This window comes from Peromyscus eremicus, chromosome 2 (genome assembly GCF_949786415.1).
Source record: "Peromyscus eremicus chromosome 2, PerEre_H2_v1, whole genome shotgun sequence".
NCBI classification, from domain to species: domain Eukaryota; kingdom Metazoa; phylum Chordata; class Mammalia; order Rodentia; family Cricetidae; genus Peromyscus; species Peromyscus eremicus.
The window spans coordinates 118,825,279-118,846,864 of record NC_081417.1 but is presented as its reverse complement, the minus strand read 5'-3'; the positions used below and the strand labels follow the sequence as shown (position 1 = coordinate 118,846,864).

General features: G+C 44.0%; 1 protein-coding gene across 5 annotated transcripts in view; it reads right to left on the bottom strand.

Moving 5' to 3' along the window:
- The window catches only part of Dab1 (DAB adaptor protein 1), a 385,138-nt gene that overhangs the window by 262,154 nt on the left and 101,398 nt on the right, over nt 1–21,586 (bottom strand). The window lies entirely within an intron of this gene.

Here is a 21,586-nt window from a genome sequence, read left to right as displayed (position 1 = left end):
GGTGTTGGTGCACAAATTTGTTCATCTGAGTTCATGAAGACATGGATGGGGTTTATACCACAAATGAGAATGAGAACATTCTTTGCAAAACAGTTTAGCAAGCTAAAAGCTTAATTTTCAAAAGCAGCAAACCACAGCTTTTTGTTGCCCATGTTCCCGATGGCCAAGCACTAGATGCCACCCAGAAAATATCACAAAGACATATTTCCTGACCAGCCCTTTGTGGAGACATTTTCAACAATGGGCCACCCATCCATCAGCCAAGCTTGATCAGAGCCTGGGCAGCTAAGGCAGATCATAGGGGAGTGACCTGTAGTCTGTCCTTCACTGGCAGGCATGGGGGGGGGGGGACACAGAGTTGACATGCAATTGGGCTCCAAGGGTGAGGTGACAAATGGGGCTGAGAAACTTTGCAGCAAGCCAATTTTTATGTCAGCTTTTCCCCTAGCTATAAGAGCAGACAAGCATTTAATGTGGGGAAAGAAAGAAAAGACGTGGTGGTGGGAGACACATTTTGTTCATTCCTTCTCTAAGCTTGTATTGCACAACACTGAACCCTATGAAGAATAGATGCTGTTAGGAGAGTGATGATGATTAAAACAACATGGACACCTCCATTGCAGTTAGCATTTACTATGCACTTACTAGATACACTCAATACTCTGACCTTAATGCTGCACATCACTGTCGCCTTTATTTAAATTGAATAAATGTACTGCCCTTGTCAATAGTTTTTTTTCCCAGCCCCTATCTGATAGTTGTAGCTGAGACTCCATTGAGAATAAACATCTCACTAGTTATCCACTTTCAATAATATTAAGCAAATGCCTACTAGAAATGGTTCTTGAAACAGTGCAACCAATTTTTAGCTCATTCCACAGAACTGGAACTGTTTAATCTAAGAGTGCTGACCCTGAATGCCAGTTGCAGCTCAAAAAGACTAATAACCTAACCCTGTTAATCATGACAATTAAAGATGGCTTAACTCTAAGGCCTAATATGAAAGCCATATAAAATTACATTAAAGCCTAATTATGAGGCAATGTCCACCTTTATCCAAAGACACCTGGTTAGATTTTTTAAAATAACCTAATTATTTTTTTCAAAGGTCACTATCTCTGTATGTAAGCACTTGAATTAGAGGATCTAAGGTGACAAGTAAAGAAGAGAGATAATTTCCTCTGTAGAATGGACTTTCTGAAGCCACACATTAAAAAATGAGAATGTCTTCACTATCTTTGTGGCATGATCTGCATGCCAGCTCCTTTCCAAATAGACAGCCCATCAGGGACAGTAGAATCACAATTATTGGTCACATAATGACATACTCATAATACCCATTATTTTATTGCAATACATAATTGCTAGACTCTAGTATAGACCATGTGTAATCAAACACCGTGCAACTCTGGTGGCCAGGAAGAAATCATCACAAAGAAGTGGTACCCAGCAGAAGACTCAGTTTTGTGGAGGACAGCAATTATGTGCATGACCAGAACCAAAGTAGATATAAATGCCAGACATGCTGGGCCACAAAGAAGCAATGTTTACTTTGCTTGAAAAGTCGTTAAAACTGCACATGGGACTAACCCCATTCTGCATGGTCCCAAAGAACCATGCTTTTGTCAAAAGGACATGCACAGTGGAAAGAACCCCCCTAAGCATATGTACAACAAATACATAAGTGAATGAATAAGTATCATTTTATGGGTGGAAGGCTTGTCATATGAAATAGCAAAGAAACTGGAAATTAATAATCTAATGAATGAGAGGAAGCTCAAGTCGGGCAGGAAGGCCATTCAGTGGGGGTCCTTTCCCCATCCCTCCCTTTTTCTTCTGCTCCATCAGTTCTCTGTTGTTGGGTCTGCCTTGACTTTCACCCAACTACTTGAGGCTCATTGAAAAAGTTCTGAGTTCTCTATTAAAATGGAATCTCTCTCTTTCATCTAGACCATCACTTCTGGCTAAGTCCAGAGTTTCAGGAGTTTTCCAGCTCTGTGACACTGAGGAAGTCACTGAGTTTCCCCTGCCTGTTTCTTTACCTGGATGATGGAGCTAATGTTGCCAAATCAATGAAGTTCCTGTGGAACTACGTGGGATCACACCTGTAACAAGACTGAAAGGTGGCCAAGTACACCCTACTAGCAAGCACTTCATAAATATGAGGTCAGAGTATCTTGTGGTTTGACCAAGACCTCGTGTCTGGTATGAGACCACATGCCCATGAGAAACTGGGAAAGCCTAAGTCTGCTTTCTGAGAATGAAGAAAATATAGGAAGGGGTAAGATATCTGATCTTCCCATCCTGCTGGCCCTGTATCCAGTAGGTACCTAATCGCTAAATATAGAAAAAAAAAAAAAAAAAACCTTACAGATATGGATTCATACAATTTCAAAGATTTTAAAAGCTACTATATGAAAATGGTTAGAATTTGGACTATTTTCTCTTCATCCACTTCAAAGGCCAGCATCTAGCACCTCTCCAATTCCCCTGGGTATCCGGAGTCACTCGTTTGGCAAAATGTGATACGTTTGAGTGCTGTGAGCATTACTTGTGTATCTCTGAAGTACTTCCCTGTATCAATAATGACAGGAAACACCAGAGCCATTCTGAATGGAAACTTCAATAGGGAAACTGTGTGGAGAGTGCACACAGCAAGGGCCTGCCATCCCCTTTAATTTTCCAAAAGCCAGAGGTTGAGCGAATTCTGTGAAGTAACTCCAAATTATTTAGGAAATTCATTTCTTTGTAATTAAGGAGATTAAAGTCCTTCGGGGCCAGAAACCATGTGACAACTCCAATCATTTCCCCAGTAAAAGCTGAGAAACCCTATCAGTTAAATTCAGGCTAGCCTGGAATTTTGAAATGCTTCAATAATGTTTCTTTGCTCCACACAATCTGCAGTAATTTAATATTTCTGAAGTGTGTCAGGTTTTTTATAATGAGCTCTTCAAGTCTAAATGTGAATTATGTAACATTCCACTACAGACATTCTGTCTAGTGGACTGCTTCTGAAATGTAAAATCCCATGTTGGGGGTGCGACGGAGAGGGCGACAAACACACCCTACCTCAAAGCAGAAGAGACAGATATCCTCTGTTTCAAAAGCAAAGCAGGGAGGGTTGGGTAACTCTGACAGCACAAACATAAGCTAAGACACATACTATAATGCAGATTTATATTCTCTCTCCCCATCATGGATGGAGTTCTGTGGTAAGATGGCTACAAATTTTTCAGACATTTTTTTATTCAATCATTTCATCAATGTAAAAGGTTAGATATATTTTTATTTAGCAGATGAGACACCTGGGACACAGCAGGTGTGGAGCTGGTCCAAGGTGACATGGTGAATAAGTGAATAAGTGGCTTCGTATAGAACAGGGGTTCTCAACCTTCCTAAGGCTGTTTGACCCCAAAGGGGTCTCGACCCACAGGTTGAGAACAGCTCGTATAGACCAAAGCACAAGGCATACTTCACCCCCTTCACCTCTCCTTACTCAACCATGGAAGAATGAGTAAGGAGAATGTGATGTGGTCTTTCTGTCCCCTGGACTATTACTCAGCTGTTAAAATGAACAAGACAACAATGGTACAAGGTATAACATGGAGGAACCTTGGAAACCAAGGCCAAGTGAAGGGAGTCAGACAAAGAAGGCTGCATAGAGTATGATTTCATTTCAAGGAAATGGTTAAGACAGGTAAATCCAACTAAGCAGATCAGTGATTATTATGGGCGAATCTGGTAGTAAAAGAGACTACTTAATGGAAACAAGGTCCATTTGGGGGATGATGAAAATATTTTGGAACTAGATAGGGATGACGGCTGGTATTTGCAAATATCTGTGATAAGTGTAACAAAAACCTTTTACAATGGTTAATTTTATGCTATATATTGCACCTCAACTGAAAAAAAAATCACAATAATACTGCTCCAGCTTGATACAAGTCTTATATGGCATACCAAGAAGATACATATTTCCTTCTAAAAAAATAAAAAATAAGACAATGAGTGCCTGGACATTTGAAGACAGTGTTCAGGATCAGGACTTCATATGTGCAGCATTGAAAATTGCACCCAACTATCACTGTGTTGGGGTTGGCATTGCAGTGCATCTTCCTTGGTGGTGTCTAAATTATAAACACATGAAATGGGCCATTTCAACAAGGAACAAATGCTTGCAAGTTGCAGGCAAGCAACCCTGGTTTCCTCACCAGTAAATTAAGAATTGTACCACAGGGTATGAGGGATTTGAAAATAAAAGAGAGTGGCCCCATAACAAGGCCAGCTCAATCTGGGAAGCAAGCCACCTTTTGTTGTTGTTGCAAGAAAGACCTATGTCTGGTGTCTTTTTGAAAAGGGGCAGGGCAATCAGCCAGACGAAAGAGATGACTGCTATTGGAGTCATGATGACTTCCATAGGCTGGGTGGTGCAGTGACCAGGTGGCAGGTTGAAGTGATATGGCAGAGGGTGACCGTTCTCAGACAACAGTTCTTTGTGGAATTTGCACACTGTTCTACACAGCTGGAAATCAACAGAGATGGGAACAGAGGGAGACAAAACAATGGAGCATGGTACTTCCATTTTATGCTCAATGAGAACCCAAAAGTCCATGCATGGTAGGACTGGGCAGGAAAAACAGATCAAGTCACTTAGGAATCTGAAGTTGGACTGCATACACTCCATCTTGGGTAGGGAGGGTGTTCAAAATTTAAAAAGTAAATGCCAAACACATTTATCAGGCTCTTCTGCTTTCTGTAATGTGACAGGCCGAAGAATTTTGAAACTATTTCTGACACATTACAAGACTAGCAAGGAAGGAGTGCACTGGTATCCTGGGAGTCAGAGTTCTCAGGAAGAAAAGATGTTTGAGTATACAGAAAGAATAAAGCAGGAAAGAATGCTAGGAGGCAGATTAGAAACTGGAGGTTTCAGGGGATGAAACCTAAATATATGTGTGTTTGTATTTAACGGTGTGTGTTCATCTGTGTTTTCATCCACTAAACAGCATAGAATTCCAGGAACAGCGAGATACCACCTACTTGGAGGGTGGCCTCTAGCCCTATTCTTCACACAAGAAGCCAGGGCTGGAGTGTAGGGGAACAGGACCAGCCTCAAATGCCATGTTCTTACAGGAAGTGAAGAAGTGCTCAATGAAACTAAGGAAGTAAAGGTCTTAGGACAATGCCACCTCGGATGAGACACTTCAAGCAGCAAGATGATAGGAAGTGATACATGATTGAACAAAACAGAAATCCGTGAATCCACATCTGTAGGAAGCGGAGAAAGCCCCAAGTGAGTAAAGTCCTGCTGAATGTGTGCTGTTGACATGAGCCCAATCATATGAAGGAGCCCAGAGCTTGGGATAAAAAGTCATCTCAAGAAAATGTCCTCCATAGCTGCCCCCTGGATATTTCCAGCCTATAGTATTCCTCGATAGATACTGTTCCTACTGATCTAGCTGTGTACCGTAAGCCCCGCCTTCTTGTCACCTCATCTTCTTGTTCAGCAGGATGCAAGCCTCTCTGTTCAACTCTAGGTAAGAGAGCTTGAGCTTGCGGGAGGCTGAGGTTTCTCCATTCCAGCGCCCACTCCACCCGGTCCCAGCTTTTTTGTGTTTCTGTGTGTTTGCCATTTCTTTATTCCCTTGTCATTTTAGTCGGGTCCAGATCCCTGGAGCCATGCTGGACATGCACAACCCTGCTGACAGGTGAACAAAGGGGACGATGGAAAGGCTGCTGCATAGAGTGGATGCGGGGCACTGAGTGATCGCGACAAGGGAGCACTACAGCTCTGCATTTGCAGCCATCAGAGTAGAGGCTAGTCTGGTCTAACCTTAGACAAATGGAGATCTGGGGATCTTTGATGAGGAACAGGTCTTCGCAGGTCTTAAAGTGTCTTTCCATTTAATCTGTGGGTTCCAAGGGGAAATTTGTAATCATACAGTAGAGGAGTTGAACAACATCTCAATTAGCTTATGGAGACTAGTGTCAATAAGGAGAGCAGAAGAGAGGTGCACAGAGAATGTAGCATCTCTGCTCCTGCCCAAGCCTCCTGACCAGGGATCTTTTCAGGTTGCCCCTTTCAAAGTGGGGGACAGTGAAGGACAGCTTTGTTCTCCAAAAATGCAGTAAACCACAAAGGCAGGCTAGAGAAAGTTTAGAGGAAACATATGATCTCTATACAGGATCTTGTTGTGAAGAGAAAACACATACCACAGTGGAAATCTTTGTAATAATTAAAACTACATTAGGTATCAATAGTGCACCAATGTTAAGTTTATTTGATAACTTTTCTATCTATAGTTGTACAAGAGAATATATCTATTCTTAGAAAAATATTTCAAGTACTTAGACGTAAAGGGCCAAGACGTGTCTAGATTATTTGAAATGATGCAGGAGAAAATTGTGTACATGCAAATGCACATATGCGTGTACTCATGTGATACCTAAAACATGATGCCTATACATGATAAAACACAAGGGATAAAACATTAGCATTGGCACCTAAATAAAAGGCTTAAGTGAACTCACATTCCTTTACTTTTCAACCAACTTTGAGATTTCCATTTTACACATGCATGCACGTGCACATATGCACATGCGTGCACACACACTACAGCTTAGCTCAGACCCTAGTGTGTACACACACACACACACACACACACACACACGAACTCTACAGTTTAGCTCAGATCCTAGAACACATACATACATTATAGCTTAGTTCAGACCCTAGCACACAGTACCAGCAGAAATACTTTTTGATTACATTTTTAAATGTATTTATTTATATTATTGTATGTGTGTGCATGCACGTGTGTGTGTGTGTGTGTGTGTGTGTGTGTGTGTGTGTGTGTGACAAGGGGCCCAATGTCAGAGCACAAATGTGGAGGTCAGGGAACAGCATAATAGTCATCGAATCAGTTCTCTCCTACTTTTACATAGTTTCCAGGGATGGTGCTCAGGTCACCAGGCTTGCAGAGTAAGCACCTTTACCCTATGAGCCATCTTGCTGGCCCCAAACAGTACAGTAGTAAAGAAAGTCCAACGGATGTAGGCCAAACACATTTGAAATAGTTTATAAATGAAACTCATTTGAAATAATTTATAAACGAAACACATTTCTCCTTTTCAAAATTAATGTAGAAGATAAATGATACCTTGCTATGTAATATCTATTGGGTCTCACTTTCCTAGGGGAAAAAAAAACCTAGAAGTAAACTATGTACAAAGTTTATCAGATTACTCATTGTAAAATGGGATGGTAATGAAATTAATTCTACATGTGGACACGAGTAGGGACAAGTGGAAGCTCTGAGGAAATGTTTGTTACAGTACAATGCTACCCCTCAAAGGCAGGGGCCACTGTTCAAGTGTCTGCCAGCCTCCAGCAGCCAATGATGCTGAAGAACGGGTTTATCTAATCAAATTCGAAGCCAAACAAAGTCAGAACCAGGTTTTAGCAATATTAAAGGAGTTTCCTTGACAGCCACATGGCACACTTAGGGGTGTTTCATTTCACTGATGGATCATAAAGCTTCATTAAATATTTTAGGACCATGGAAATTCATTATGTAACTCCGAGGGTATTTAAAAAGATGTGAGAACAAGCCTACAATCCTAGCACTTGGGAAATGAATGGAGGCAGCAAGATCAGTAATTCAAAGCCACCCCGGCTACACAGTAAATCTGAGCCAGCCTGGGTTACATGAAACCCTAGATGGGAAAAGAAAACAATAACAAAATCCAAAAACTTAAAGAAAGTAAGAAAACCCGACAGACAGACAGACAGGAAGGTAGGCTAAGTGTGTAATCCTCACGTCATCTTGCCACTGTTTACAATACTATGGGCGCTTCTATAAAGCCCTGGCCTCTGATTTCACATCATACACAAAGTGGCAAGCTCTAAACTTAATGAGCGGCTGGAGTTGGACTCCTGCCTGACTCCACCACTGACTCCTAGTGACTGCCTGTGTGCCTTTAGTTTCTTGTGCTATTTAATTAGCCTCAGTTTCTTCATCTGTAAAATAGGGAAACTTCCTATCTTGGTGGGTTTTTCAGAAGCCAAATGAAGGAAGCTGCAATCTCTCAGCTGCCTGCTTTTCGTTCCCTCTGCTCAATGCTGCTCTCTTCCATCCTTGCCCTCTTGCCTTCTCTCGGTCTTAATTCCTATCTTTTAAAGTTCTTATTATTTTATATACATACACATGTTTTGCCTGCATGTATATCTGTGCACCACATGCATGTATGGTGTCCACAGAGGCTAGAAGTGGGTGGCAGAGCCCCTGGAACTGGCATCATCTGTATATCTTATTGGCTCTAAGAAGAGGGCATTGGATCCTCTGGAATTGGAATTAGGAATGGTTATGAACTGCCACATAGACACTGAGAATCAAATCCAGGTCCTCAGAAGAGGAGTCAGTACTCTTAACCATTGAGCCATCTCTCCAGTTCCCTTATTATCCTTTTAATACAGCTATGTATCTACATTCTTAGTTAGGCATCACACTACCCCACTATAAGTAGGAACATACTTGACCACCATTGGATGACAGCATCCACAGATACAGGGCCCAGTGCAAGGTTCAGGAAGCACATAAGAAAACATAAAAGCAAGTTCGAGAAGTCACTGAGAAAGTGGCTGCTGAAAGCCTGTTCTCTCGGAATCCACTACTCTGTATGCTCAGAAAGAGATAAAGACATTAGCCCAGCATCAAGCTTTCAAGTGGTTCCTAGGTAGGCAACGGGCACTGCAGAACCTCACTGTGCAATATGAGGAAAGTTGGCAGGGTGGTACATAGCAGATAGGGATCTACCTCAGCCTGGGACCAAGTAGCAGCAGGTGGAGTAGATTTTTGTCAGTAACTAAGATATGGAGTTAAGATAGAGGAGAAGGTATTCTATAGCTGACTTCTGAAAGGCTAGTGAATGGCAGCCATATTGACAAGCAAAGCTCTAGCTGACAGAGATGGAGATCACAGAGACAGAAACGGATATTGATACAATGAGACACAGAGAGATGGAGATCACAGAGACAGAAATGGAGATTGAGACAGTGAGACACAGGGAGATGGAGATCACAGAGACAGAAATGGAGACTGAGACAGTGAGACACAGGGAGATGGAGATCACAGAGACAGAAATGGAGATTGAGACAGTGAGACACAGGGAGATAGGGAACACAGAGACAGGAAAAGACAGAGACAGGCAGAGAGATGGATAGGGATGGAGACAGTCAATAAGGACAGAGAATAAGAAACATTAACTTCCTTATAAACCACTCAGTCTCAGGAATTCAGTTATAGCGATAGCAAGTAAACCTGGGCAAGCATGTAGATAAAAACACACACTGGTACAGTCTTCACAGCTGCAGGGTAACTACTGGCTATCACAGGGGACACCTCAGGGGTATATGAGGGGAACAACGGGGACAGTCCAGGTTCTGTCACTATGGTGTTAGCTCAGGTGTTACCAGGGACCCAGAGGTCAACAACTGGAATGGGGCATGATAGCATGGCTATATTAGTAAAGTCTCTTGGTTTAAAAGCTTCTGCTATTCAATGGCCCTTGTCTGAAAAGTCCCAGATTGCTGTGGGATATCTTTCTGTAGGCTGTGAATATGTGTTGCTCTGATTGGTTGATAAATAAAGCTGTTTGGCCAATGGCAAGTCAGGTTATAGCTAGGTGGGAAATGAAGAGAGAGACAGGAAGAAGAAAAGCAGAAAGGGGAGACACTGCCCAAGGAGCAAGATGCCAGCAGACTGGTAAGGCCACGGAACACATGGTAAAACACAGATTAATAGAAATGGAATAACTTATGATATAAGAGCTAGCTAGCAAGAAGCCTGAGCCATTAGGCCATACAATTGATAATTAATATTAAGCCTCTGAATGACCATTTTATAAGTGGCTGCAGGGCCTTGGTGCCAGGCAAGACAGGAGAAATCCTGTGACTACACCAGATAAATGAATCTTCAGGGGGAAAGGTCAAAACAAAAAACAAAAACAGGCTCTCTTCTCCTTCAGAACAGGGCTATTAATCAGTGTTTGTCAATCAAATCAGCTCAACGTTCAGCCTCTCAGCAACACTCTGCAAAGCTGACTAGAGATGCTGCAGGTTCAGAGAGATGGAACAAGGACTGTCTCCTGCTTCATCCACCCAGGGCAGAGGCCCAGTCAGTCACTGTACTGCTTCCCTCAACACAGTAATCCTAAAGGAGCCCCTCATGGGTCCTTTTAGTCACAGTGCTCCCCATCATTTTGACCCCTCCTGCACTGACCAGGCAGGATACATCGTTCATTTGCTCCTCCTTACTGAACCTTGTTCCTCTCCTCTATGTGTCTCCTTGCAATGTGTGTGACTGACAGAAGGCTACTGCTGTCCCCTGGGGTCTTATAGACAGAAAAAACAAGTATTTAATGAGTCCCTCTCAGAAAGGGGGCCTTAAATAAACAAATGCTGCATTTGGCAGCTTCAACCTGCTGATTTACTTAAAATATATCAGACCCTTATTTACTCTCCCTTCCACAAGCTGCATTTCATTATCTTCAAAGGGAAAGAGAGAGAGAGAAGGAGGGAGGGAGGGGGAAAGGAGGGAGCAGAGGAAAGCATGCAACAGATGCTGCCATGCTACCTGGCTTCTAGGCTGACCTTGGGCAGGGACTCATCCCAACACCATCCAGATCAATGATCATTAGACTACTTCTCCTGCCAGAGTTCTGGCCATCTGCCCACATAAGGGTCCCACTAACAGAAGCCATCCTCTCCCTACAGAAAGTACAGACAGGTGGCATGATCTCTCCTACCACTGACATCCTATTTTTCTCTTCTCCTCTTCTCAAATGTCAAATTTTGATCACCTTCCTTTCAAAAAGCAGGACATCGTCTTCCTTTGCACTGCTAATGATCTGCTAGTCCCATCTCAATTACTGTAAAATGGGATACATGGATGTCTCAAATTTTCTCCACAAAAGGAGCTGCACTTGACGGGGAAGCAACCCAATTTCCACAATTATCTCCCTGACAAAAAGCACCGGCAACAACGCTAACCGTGGGGCTGTGTTTTCCTGAGGCCGTAAATGAGGACGGATGCTCTGACAAAGGCCGTCTTGTTTCTGTTGTTCCCTGATTTGTGGGAGTATTTATTTGAACCATCTCACAGACACATAAAAAATGCAATCACTCTTGGCAACTCCCGAACAACCAAGCACCACGGAAGGCTGTTTGCGCTCCCAGGAAAGCTCCGCTCGGATTCACTGGTCAACATCCAATGCATCTCACTGTAGACACCTCCTGGACTACAGACCTGCTTCTTGTGCACACAAGCAGCTGTTTCTGAGAAGACAGCACACATGACAGCTCCCAAGAACATTGCAAGTAGTCCATGTCAGCCCAGCTGCAGTCCAGCCCTGGCATTGGCATTTTACAGGTTGTGTGGGTACATCCTGGGCACTGGATGAAAAGCTCCCCAGGTGGTTCTAACAGGTAGCAGGGTTCAGAGATGGGAATAACAGATATGAGAGCTCCCATGAGCCTCAGAGCCAGCATGACCCCTCACTCTCACTGGCCAAGAAGCACAATAGGGTGCAGGTTACTTAAGGCCCTGAAACTCTGTCTGGCCACTGATAAATCGAACGACTCAGAATACACACCGTGCAAGGCTATTATAATACATGATATACTCAATATAAAATATTCACCACATAGAGAGGACTGCTGGTAGGAGGCAGAAAAATGTTCCTTCAAAGGGTTCATGCTCTGATTTCAAGAAAATGATGGAGATGAGTTAGATAATGAAAATGTGGACTTTTGAGCTCACAAGGGTTACATGAAATATGATGTTTTGGATTGGTAAGACCACAGAGACACTGAGATGCCATGAACGTATTTTGCATGTAGAATGAATATCAATTTTGGGACCAGAGGGCAAACAGTGGTGGATAGAATAATGCCCTCCACAGATGTCCAGCCTTTAATTCTGAAACTTGTCAGTTTGTTCTGTTAAATGGCAAAGGACTCACGTATATTCACCCTGCTTCCTACACCCCCTTTACCCAGGTCAAGTCCCAGCTTCCTGGGTATGGGTTAGATTCTTTACTTGAATCTAACAGTTGAGCCCAGGAAGAAAATCCACACAGATTGAACATAGCATACACATATGCTCTCTTTCAAGAGTGTGGGTTCACTGATGCAGACTGTCCGCAAGACCAACACAAGGGGACAGCCCTGAAGCAGCCCAGCAGGGACCTAGCAGGAACTGTGAGTCAGCAGAAGCCATGAGCTGGAAAGAAAGTTCACGATTAGCATGGAGGTCAGTCACTTTAAAAGAAGTAGAAGCTGAAGGTCCTCAATTCAGGGAGCGAAGTCCCATACAATGGGAACAAGGGGGTTAATTTAGCCTTAGTTCCCAGGAGGCATCCAAGACCCTTCCTGCTAGGAACTCATACACCAGTCTTCCTGAGGACAGGCTGCATGGCTGTTCCTAAACTCCAGCATGAACTTTTAGTTAAAGCCCTGTTGTCAGCAGGGGATATCCTCTGCCAGGAGGCAGAGGCTACTAGTTATCCACAACTTCAGTCAAGCCCACCTGCTTATCCCGGTCACTCAAATCCTTAAATCAATGCTGCTCACTTTGGGGAGACAAAACTATGAGTACCTCAGACTCACAGATGTCTCTTGAGATGTCAAATTGTGCCTCCACCAACGTCCTGACACATGACCCAACACTATGGCCTCTTGACATCTCTGAGCTTCAGTGTCTACTTCTGTGAAGTGAGAATTGGGATCTTTATTGTAATGGCTTCTGAGTGGATACAGAAGGTGACATATGCCGCCCTTGGCCTCCTAGTGAGAGAGGAATGCATTACACATCACTTGCCTTGCCTTATCTCCATTTCACTAGTACACAGTGTTTTAGAATAAAAAGGAAAATGTTTCCAATATTTATCTCTTATGCTATCTATAAATTGGTTAGTCAATGTGTATTTGTCAAAATTAATAAAGAAGTCAATTTTCAAAAAACATTTCTGTTGTGAGAAATGAGATCTGATATACTAACTTGGCTTGATCCTCAGGCGCCAGTCCAGGGCCCCTCCCCCAACCCACAACTCAGTCCTCATCCACACATGAAACCCTTGCTACAGCTACATCTGCAGAACACAGATCAGAGCCCGACTGGCCATGGAATACCACACCTCCACACCTATTTAAACTCAGTACCCTCTTTGCTGTTTCAGCGAGAATCAGATGTCAAACTCACAGGAAGATTGTTCAGAAGATTTCATAAAGAGATTGCTTATACAAGAGTGAGCTTTGCTTAAGGGACACCTCAAAGGGCAGTGTAGGACCCCAGGGACAGAGTGGCATTACTGCCAGGTCTGGTGGAGGTCATCCAGAACAGGAGGAAAAGCTGCTTTAAGCAGAGCTTTGGCTTTTGGTGGTAGACCAAAGGCAACCCAGTAGGAAGAAAGTCAAAGGTGCTGGAAACCATAGACCTGTCTCATTTCCTCCTGCCAGGATTCAGGACTCACCAATTCCAATAAGCATCCAGGAGGCCTAAGGGTGGACAGATAGTCAGATGGACAATGAGACTGAGGTGGTCCTTACAGGGCAGTCTCTGAGATTAAAGGGAGAAAGTTGAGGAAGGGAAGTGAGTGCCCTAGAGGGACAAGGAGGAGACATCTGCTCGAAGCCCTAGTTCAGACCCTAAGAAGAACATTCTGTCACGGTCTCGATTCTTCAAAAGTCTAAGAAGCCCCATGCCTATGTGCTCAGGATGGAGCAGAAAGTGGAAAGGAGATGGTGAAAGGGAGCAAAATGATACTCAATGTGCCACCTTTGTGCCGCGGTCTGTGCTAAGCATGACTTACTCCTGTCTCACTGAATCTTTGCTTAGCCTGGCAGCTGTTATTAGACCCACTCTGCAGCAGGACAAACTAAGGCACAGAACTGATAGGACAGTCAGTCCTAGATACTATTTCTCTGACAGAACCCATGCATACCTAAGCATACCTCATTTAAAGTATTAAGTATCAAATGTCTCCATCAAACCAGCCTGCCTCGCATCAGCTGTCACTCTGCCCTACCTGCATCTGGTCCCACTGAGCCTGAAGGCCACCTGAGGGCACAGATGGTCCCCTATTTCCCTTACATTTTCCTTTGTCCCTGTCTTAATAAGATGCAAGAAACCTCCACATATATATTAACTGAATAAATAAAGCTGTGAAATCTTTCAAATCTCTACAATACTATTTTTTCTCAGTTTAAAAATAACCTGCTTTGCCAAACACTCAGAAACTTCTTTTCTCTCTTAAAACAGACCGATGTTATTTTTTTTTAACACACATATCATATTGAAATTCCCAACTCATCACTCCCACAAAAAATACCCCTAGGCTCCTTGTCTATTCAGGCAAGCACTTGCTTGGTAAATTCGGAAAACAGTTCAGATTAATTTCTGCCTGCCAAGAATGAGCTTGCTGGGCAGACTCTCCTCATGCAAACTTTTAAAAGGAATATTAGACTCACGTCCTTGAGGGTGTTCTACCACCATCCTCAAAGAGGGCTCTTGATTACAACTCACAAAAGCAACACAGTGATTAAAGATGTAAGCGTGGCTGTTCTGCCTACCGACAGCATGTCTGTATGTCATGTCATGGGGCAGCCTTTCTAAAAGCCCCCAAGTGTCTTCCTGACATTTCATCATTAACTCACCTTACCTGCTCGGCAGGGCAGCCAGAGGTGTTGGTAGAGGCTCAAGGGGAGGCTGAGGCCTGAGGCCTAAACAGCTTGTTCTCTCCCTTCCTCCCTTCCACCCTCACCTCCCATTTTCATTTACTTGGAGGAGAGCAGCCTTGTGAGTGTACAGCAGCAGAGCAAGGGCAGGAACCCAGGGACCCAAGGGAAGACTGGCTCTGCAGAAGACATTGTCTGGCTCACAGCCACTGTCCTGGTTGACCAAGCACCTTCTCTTTTGAGTTCCCTTTCTTTCTACACGGCAACCCAGAAAAGGAGATGATGCGGGCTCATTGTACCCTGAATGGCAAAGCCACGCAAACAACAGCTAAAAAAAGAACTGGAATTCCTGTCTTCTGGCCCAACGATCCCTTTTCATATCTTGCAAATAGTACCTGACTCCTGGGTCTTTATTATACATCCTTAATGACAATCTCAGTTCTGGATTTAAAATGAAGACCATGGGGACTGGGGATGTGAGTGTGGGTATTCCCACCTTGAATGACATTGAGAAAGCTGGGTCTTTTACCTCAACCCTCTCGACTCAGCCCCACCCAGTGAGGCCACACCTCCTCCTTCATCTGCTGAGTCTAGATCACACAAGCTTCACTATCTGCCAAGGCTATGGGGCTACTGACCTGACTGAGGATGTTCTCTCTGGAAGGAACTTCAACCTTTAGCCATTAAAGTTTACGATCTAAATTAGGAACACTCTTCAGGAACCAAGGGATCAAGAGCAAGATAACTAGATTCATACTAAACAGCTTCCAGGAGCCAAACTAGTAAATTAATTACTCCAGGCTTTTAATTGGGTTTTAACTTAAAAAAAATTTTTGAGCTGGTCTTCATTAGGTTCCCATTAACTGGCTTAGGGAAAGCAGTTAACTGGCCCTGTAAAATCCCCTGCCGCCTGTGTGTCTCTAGGCTTCAGCAGTTTAGGTCCACCAAGGAAGAGGGGTCATGTGATCAGCAGGAAGCTAGGAAAGCTCTCCTCCCTCAGGAATTCCAGAGGGAAACACCCACAGAAAACCAGAGGTGAAGAACTAGGACTATCAAACAGGCCTTTGAAAACCTGCATGAAAGCCACAGCCCTTTCCCCAAGCTCAAGTCAAGAACTTAAAATATAAAGTGGAGATTAAAACAAAATTCAAAAAGAAGACATAAACCCGGTATATTTTAAAAGCGGAATTTAAAAACTGTCAGTACGATGTGCGATGCCTTTTCATCTCCTGACTTTTATCCCTCCATTCTGGTGGCACACAGCCAGGAAAAATCACACGATAAAATAAGTTGCTTCAAATAACCACATGGCCTGAGGGCTCAAAAGTACTTCACATTAGTATGCCCAAATAGGATGCTCTTGATGCTGTTCGGAAAACACCTAACAGGGACTTCGGTCCTCACTGCACCGACCACGTAAGCAAGGCTCTGGGAAGGAGGGGGGTCCACCTAGAGCTCCCATCCTTGGAGTGCAGTGAAGGACAAGTCAGGCTTCCAAGCTAGCACTGAAAAGCAGGACAGGTTGTTGGAGACGGCCCATATCAAAGGCTTAGAGTTGTCATTACCCAGACGAGGGACCTATCTTATAGACCGACTGGTCACTCAATTAGAACATTATACAGAACCATTAGCCAGGTCATCTGGTTCCCAGTCTATCTGGGGTCCAAAAAAAACAGTAACACTTTCATCCCTGAATTCATTCCCCACTACTGCACATTATTAACATCTAAAGCCATTTGCTTTTCCAGGAACATTGCTCTGAGATGAAGGTATTTTCAGAAGTATAACAAGAACTTTAAGGAAAAAAAAAACTTTAAGAACTAAAAAGACAATCAAACTTTCGCGTACTCTAGAGAAGGAGCCCTCTGTTTCCGAACATAATTTCCCCCGAGGCACCTTCACAGAGTGTGTTCCAGAAAAAGTGCTCAGAACCTCAGGCACAGGGAGAAAGAACTCATGGGAAATACCTCAGCATGCCGAAAGCAAACAAAACCCCATAGCCCGAACACATTTATTTCTAATAAAGATCTCTACCCTGAGATAAAAAGTTAAATGAAATTAAATAGCACAATACCCATGTTCACCAAGCTGCAGAGGCAAACCCCCGGGGAAGACAGCTGCACCAGCCCTCCGGCGACACACCGGCCACTAAAGGAGCAGGGAGGGCAAAGGGCACAGTTCAGACCACAGCTAGTGACTTCGATGAGTGATCAGCAGAGGAGTGGGGCAGGGTGTGGTCACATGGGGAGACACAGCTAAGGGTCCCGTGCAAACGCAATCAGGGCAAGGGAACAGAGCACAGACCTCTCCATTCCAAATATACCTGCTGACTTACACACTTCACGGACTGCTGAAGTGCATTTTAAAGCGGGGGGTGGGGGAGTTTGCCACGGGTTATTTAGTTCTGGAGTGTAGCTTATGTTTTGGAGGAGGGAGGCAGTCAGTAAACAGAAATATAAATCAAACATAACATGCCAGATGTGCTAGGAAAGAAATTAGGAGTGAGGGGGTGCACATCTCAACTTCCATGGGAGAGGAGTACGTGTTTTTAAGGCAGCTGTCAGGGAAGGGGCGTACGCACCAGAGCAAAACCATTCAAGAAGGTGGGAGTGTGGGGCATGGAGAAGCTGGGGAAGAGCATTTCAGGCAGAACAGAAAGCCTGAAACTCCTGGGACAGAAATAAAACAGGCCGAGGATTCTAGTCCAGCATGCTGGAAGGAGAGTGCAGTAAAACACAGGCTAGCAAGGTACAGACCAGGGCCAGGCTCTGGAGAATGCAAGGACTTTGCTGGTAAGCAGTTCTGTAATCTAGAGTTGGAGTTCTCAGCAGCCACTAGCCATGTGACCCTAGAGGAGAAAAACTTTAGGAGTAACCAGTTATGTATTTGAAAGAAAGGAACAAAATAAATAAATAAATGAAAGAAAGAAAGAAGACGAAGGTAAGGGAAGGGAGAGGAGAGGAGGGGAGGGGAGGGGAGATCCTCTACTCCCTGTCCCACTAACCTGGTTCTTGTTATCAAAATTACATTGGTGCCCCAGATAAGGAACAGAGTGACATCTCTCACTCAGCAAACTACAGGAGGGTATTGGAATGAGGCTCTAGAAATTCACTGTGCCAGTCACTGATGGGTTGGCTCCACAGCTGCCATGGACAATAAATACCAGAGGCAACACGGTTTTCCCATGGCTGCTGCTGTCCTCGACATCACAGGACAGGACAAAGAGCTCTCATATCATGGGAGGTCGGTGGCCCAGAGTGGGGATGCACCCAGCCCACGGAGGAGACTGTGAAACAGTACTGACCTTCTAGATATCTACATTGAAGGCACAATGGAAGCTGAGATCCAGGCTCAACAGGTCAAACCACAAGATGGAGAAAAAGTACTCAGATATCTGTGTGGCTGTGGCTGCCTGGGAATAACTTAGGAGATTTCTGCCTCCCTGGTAAAGCAAAGGAAAACCAGCCCTGTTGACTAACACACATTTATGGCATTAGACATTGCTCCCAATAAATGAACATTGATCAGGCAAGCTAACGTCACCTGGATGCTTTATGACCTGGAATGTCCACACCCTTCATTTCCAACAGGCTCTACACTCAAGCCAAGGTCATCTGATGCTGACTGGGTCAGTGTTGCTGTGTGTGGATACATCCTCCTTCTCAATGTGACTGTGAAAGACACGGTGATAGGAAGATAGTGGCCATGCATGAGGGGAGGTTGCCTTTAATTTCTGGCCAGAGTTGCTAGCGTCTGTCTCTGAGATTAGAATGCTAGCTTTGGTCTTGTGATATTAATATTGTTGAGGAAAGTGTGCAAAATGGTCCTGGCCCACCGTTGTCCCTCTTCACAAAGACGAAAGTGAATAATATTTACATGTACTTGTTCCACCCACATCTGATTCCCTCAACAATTCCCCAGCCTTTAACTCAGGAAGCTCAAATAAGAGAATCCAGAGCCAAGGGAGTTTATGACCTGGATCTTTCATTTCACACAACAGGGAGGCTGAGACTCAAAGAGGGACATATAACTTTATCTAAGCAGATGCCTCCTATAATAATTCAGAGGTTCCTTTTTGATAATGAACTCAGCCAAAGGTAGTATGGCATCACAAACGCGGTGCCACGGGGAACATCACCAGGACACGCACTAATGCACTTAGGATCAATTTAGTTGTAGTTAGACCCAGGGTCATACAATGGCTTTATTAAAGCTCCAGCTCACATAGGAAACTGGAGGGAAGTGCTCTGTGCACTGAATGGAAACCAGCCCCCAGTCCAAGTATACAGAGGAAAGAGAGCCAGACTTCCCAAGCTCCTCATTTGCTGAAGTGGCTGCTAGGCAGCCATACAGTGTGCAAACTCCAGCATGATGGCTTCCTACCCGCCTTTCCACTTGTTTGTTAACTGGGTATTGTAAGATGCCATTCCAAACTCAAGCCAAACTTCACTCACTGTCCATAAGGCCATGCATGGCATCAGGGTATGGCATGGATGGCACTAGCTCTCACTGGGGCCCTACATTTGCTCAGGAATCCTGGGGTGAGGCTCTCTGAAAAGATGGTTTTGTGCATCTCTGTTTGTCATTACTCAGAGCAGATGGGGTGCTAAAATTAAGAATGTAGTGCCCCAGTTTTTAGGCACTTGCTGTTTCTGTGGAAATGATACTCAGTGCAAGTGTGGGGTGAAGCCAAAAGAGAATGAGACCTCACGGTACAGTTGGGAAATGATGGAGGTCTGGGAGTGTGTCAGTCTTCAGTGAGTGCCTTGAATGATGAGCTGCAACTCCTCTGTGCCTCGTGGAGTTTCCACATTGTAACTGCTGGTCCCCCAACACTTCTCCCTCCATACACAATACTTAAAAGGACACTCTCTAAACATGAGTGCATGAAGACAAACACAGTCTCCATCCCTCACAGCTTCCTTTTTCCAATTTTAAAAGAAAGTAAAACATTTTTCTGGTGGCTCTCCTATTACCATGGGACTGCAGCATTATACCTGTTGTTCTAAAGGGATAAGTTGGCTCTGCTCTGAAAACTGGATGGATGGATGGATGGATGGATGGATGGATGGATGGATGGGTGGGTGGATGGGTGGATGGATTCTACCACTCACAACATCAGGGACATCAGCATTCAAGTATACAAATCCACTACCACTCACCAGTATCTAGTAGTGCTCAATCAGTAGTTGTTAGCATACTTATTTCATAAACTAGAAAATACAATTCAAGCATGACTGTCCCCATTCCTCCAATTTCTGTGTTGACAACTAATGCTCAGTATGCATAGACATGGAGTCAGGGATGAAAAAAGAGGAGACGGGGGAAGGATGGTCCATGATTGACCATTTATGTAAACACTTCACAATATAATAGCCCCTTGAAAATCCATGATGAATATTAGTTATTAACAATTTTAAAGTGCTTATTATTAAAGATAATAATACCTTTAGAGCCAGATACCACAGTTCATTTAAACAAACAAACAAACAAAAACATCAGAATAACCACAGACACTACAGAGGACATGGGGAATGCCCCCATGGGCTTCCTTCTGTGGCAAGGTGTCATTAACAGCTGTCATTCTCACCCTTGTCCCCTTATACTATGGTTCTGAACTCAACTGTCACATGACATAAAGCAGCTGCCCAGTGTCCTTTCTACCCTTTCCACTCCACATTTCCACTCGTTTTATCCCGTGGTCCACATTCCACGGAGCATCACGTTACTGTGTCTGTGTTAGTTGGCTGACCCTCACTTCACCTACTGCAGCATCGAGAACAGAGTCCAAGACCGCACCTCAACTAGGGTGTGTTTTGATGGGCAGAAAGTTCAAATAGCATGTGATCTTTAGGAAGCCCCTTAAACTTCATAGGCCTTAGTTTTCCCATCTGTGCAGAGGGAATGTAAAACTCTTTGGTCATTGTCACTTTAAGTAGAAGTAATTCAGACAGTAATTAACACTGCTAATCTGTGGGAAATATTTTTCTGGTGTTCTTTGTTAAATTTACTATTTAGCACAACTTTATGAGAGAAATACTTTTTCCACTGAAAGACTTAAAAATGAAAAGCTATAGAAAAAAAAGCATTAAACCCCTCAGGGCCAGTGATGGAACTCACTGCACCCTTCCCTAAGTCAATGTGGTTTCCTAAGTCAGTGTGCTTTCCACATTATCAGACTCGAAGGCCAAAGAAAATGCTGGCTCTGACTGGCACAAAAGAAATATAACTTCGGCCAGGCAGTGGGGGGCGCACGCCTTTAATTCCAGCACTTGGGAGACAGAGGCAGGTGGATCTCTGTGAGTTCGAGGACAGCCTGGGCTACAAAGGTAGTTCTAGGACAGCCAGGGCTGTTACACAAAGAAACGCTGTCAAAAAAAAAAAAAAAAAAGGAGGAGGAAGAGAAAAAAGAAAAGAAAAATGACTTCAAAAGTAACAAGAAAGGGAACGTAAGAGGTGGCTTGCACAGAATTCACTTGAATGCATGTTACTCTTTGCCTGGGAAATGAGCACTCCCTTCCTCAGTGGGTTTTCAAGCAGCCAAACTTTAGATCCGTACAAATATCTTCTAGGTTTTAATGCAATTTTTTGCATTTTATTTGCAGCACTTGTTCTAAATCACCCCTACACTTGACAACCACCATCCACCTTCCCCCCAACCCCCAAAGTGAAGAGTTTACTTTCTCTTGGAGAGCAATTACCAGACAAATGCCAGGCTGCAGAGGGTGTTTCTACAGCAGCAGCAGCTGTCTCCTTGGCAGCTCCTCAGGCACTTTCATTGGCAGTACTAAAATGGCCAGAGGGTCAGTCAAAGCTCAGCAGCCCATAAGCTCTCAGGTGGCCTCCCAGCTT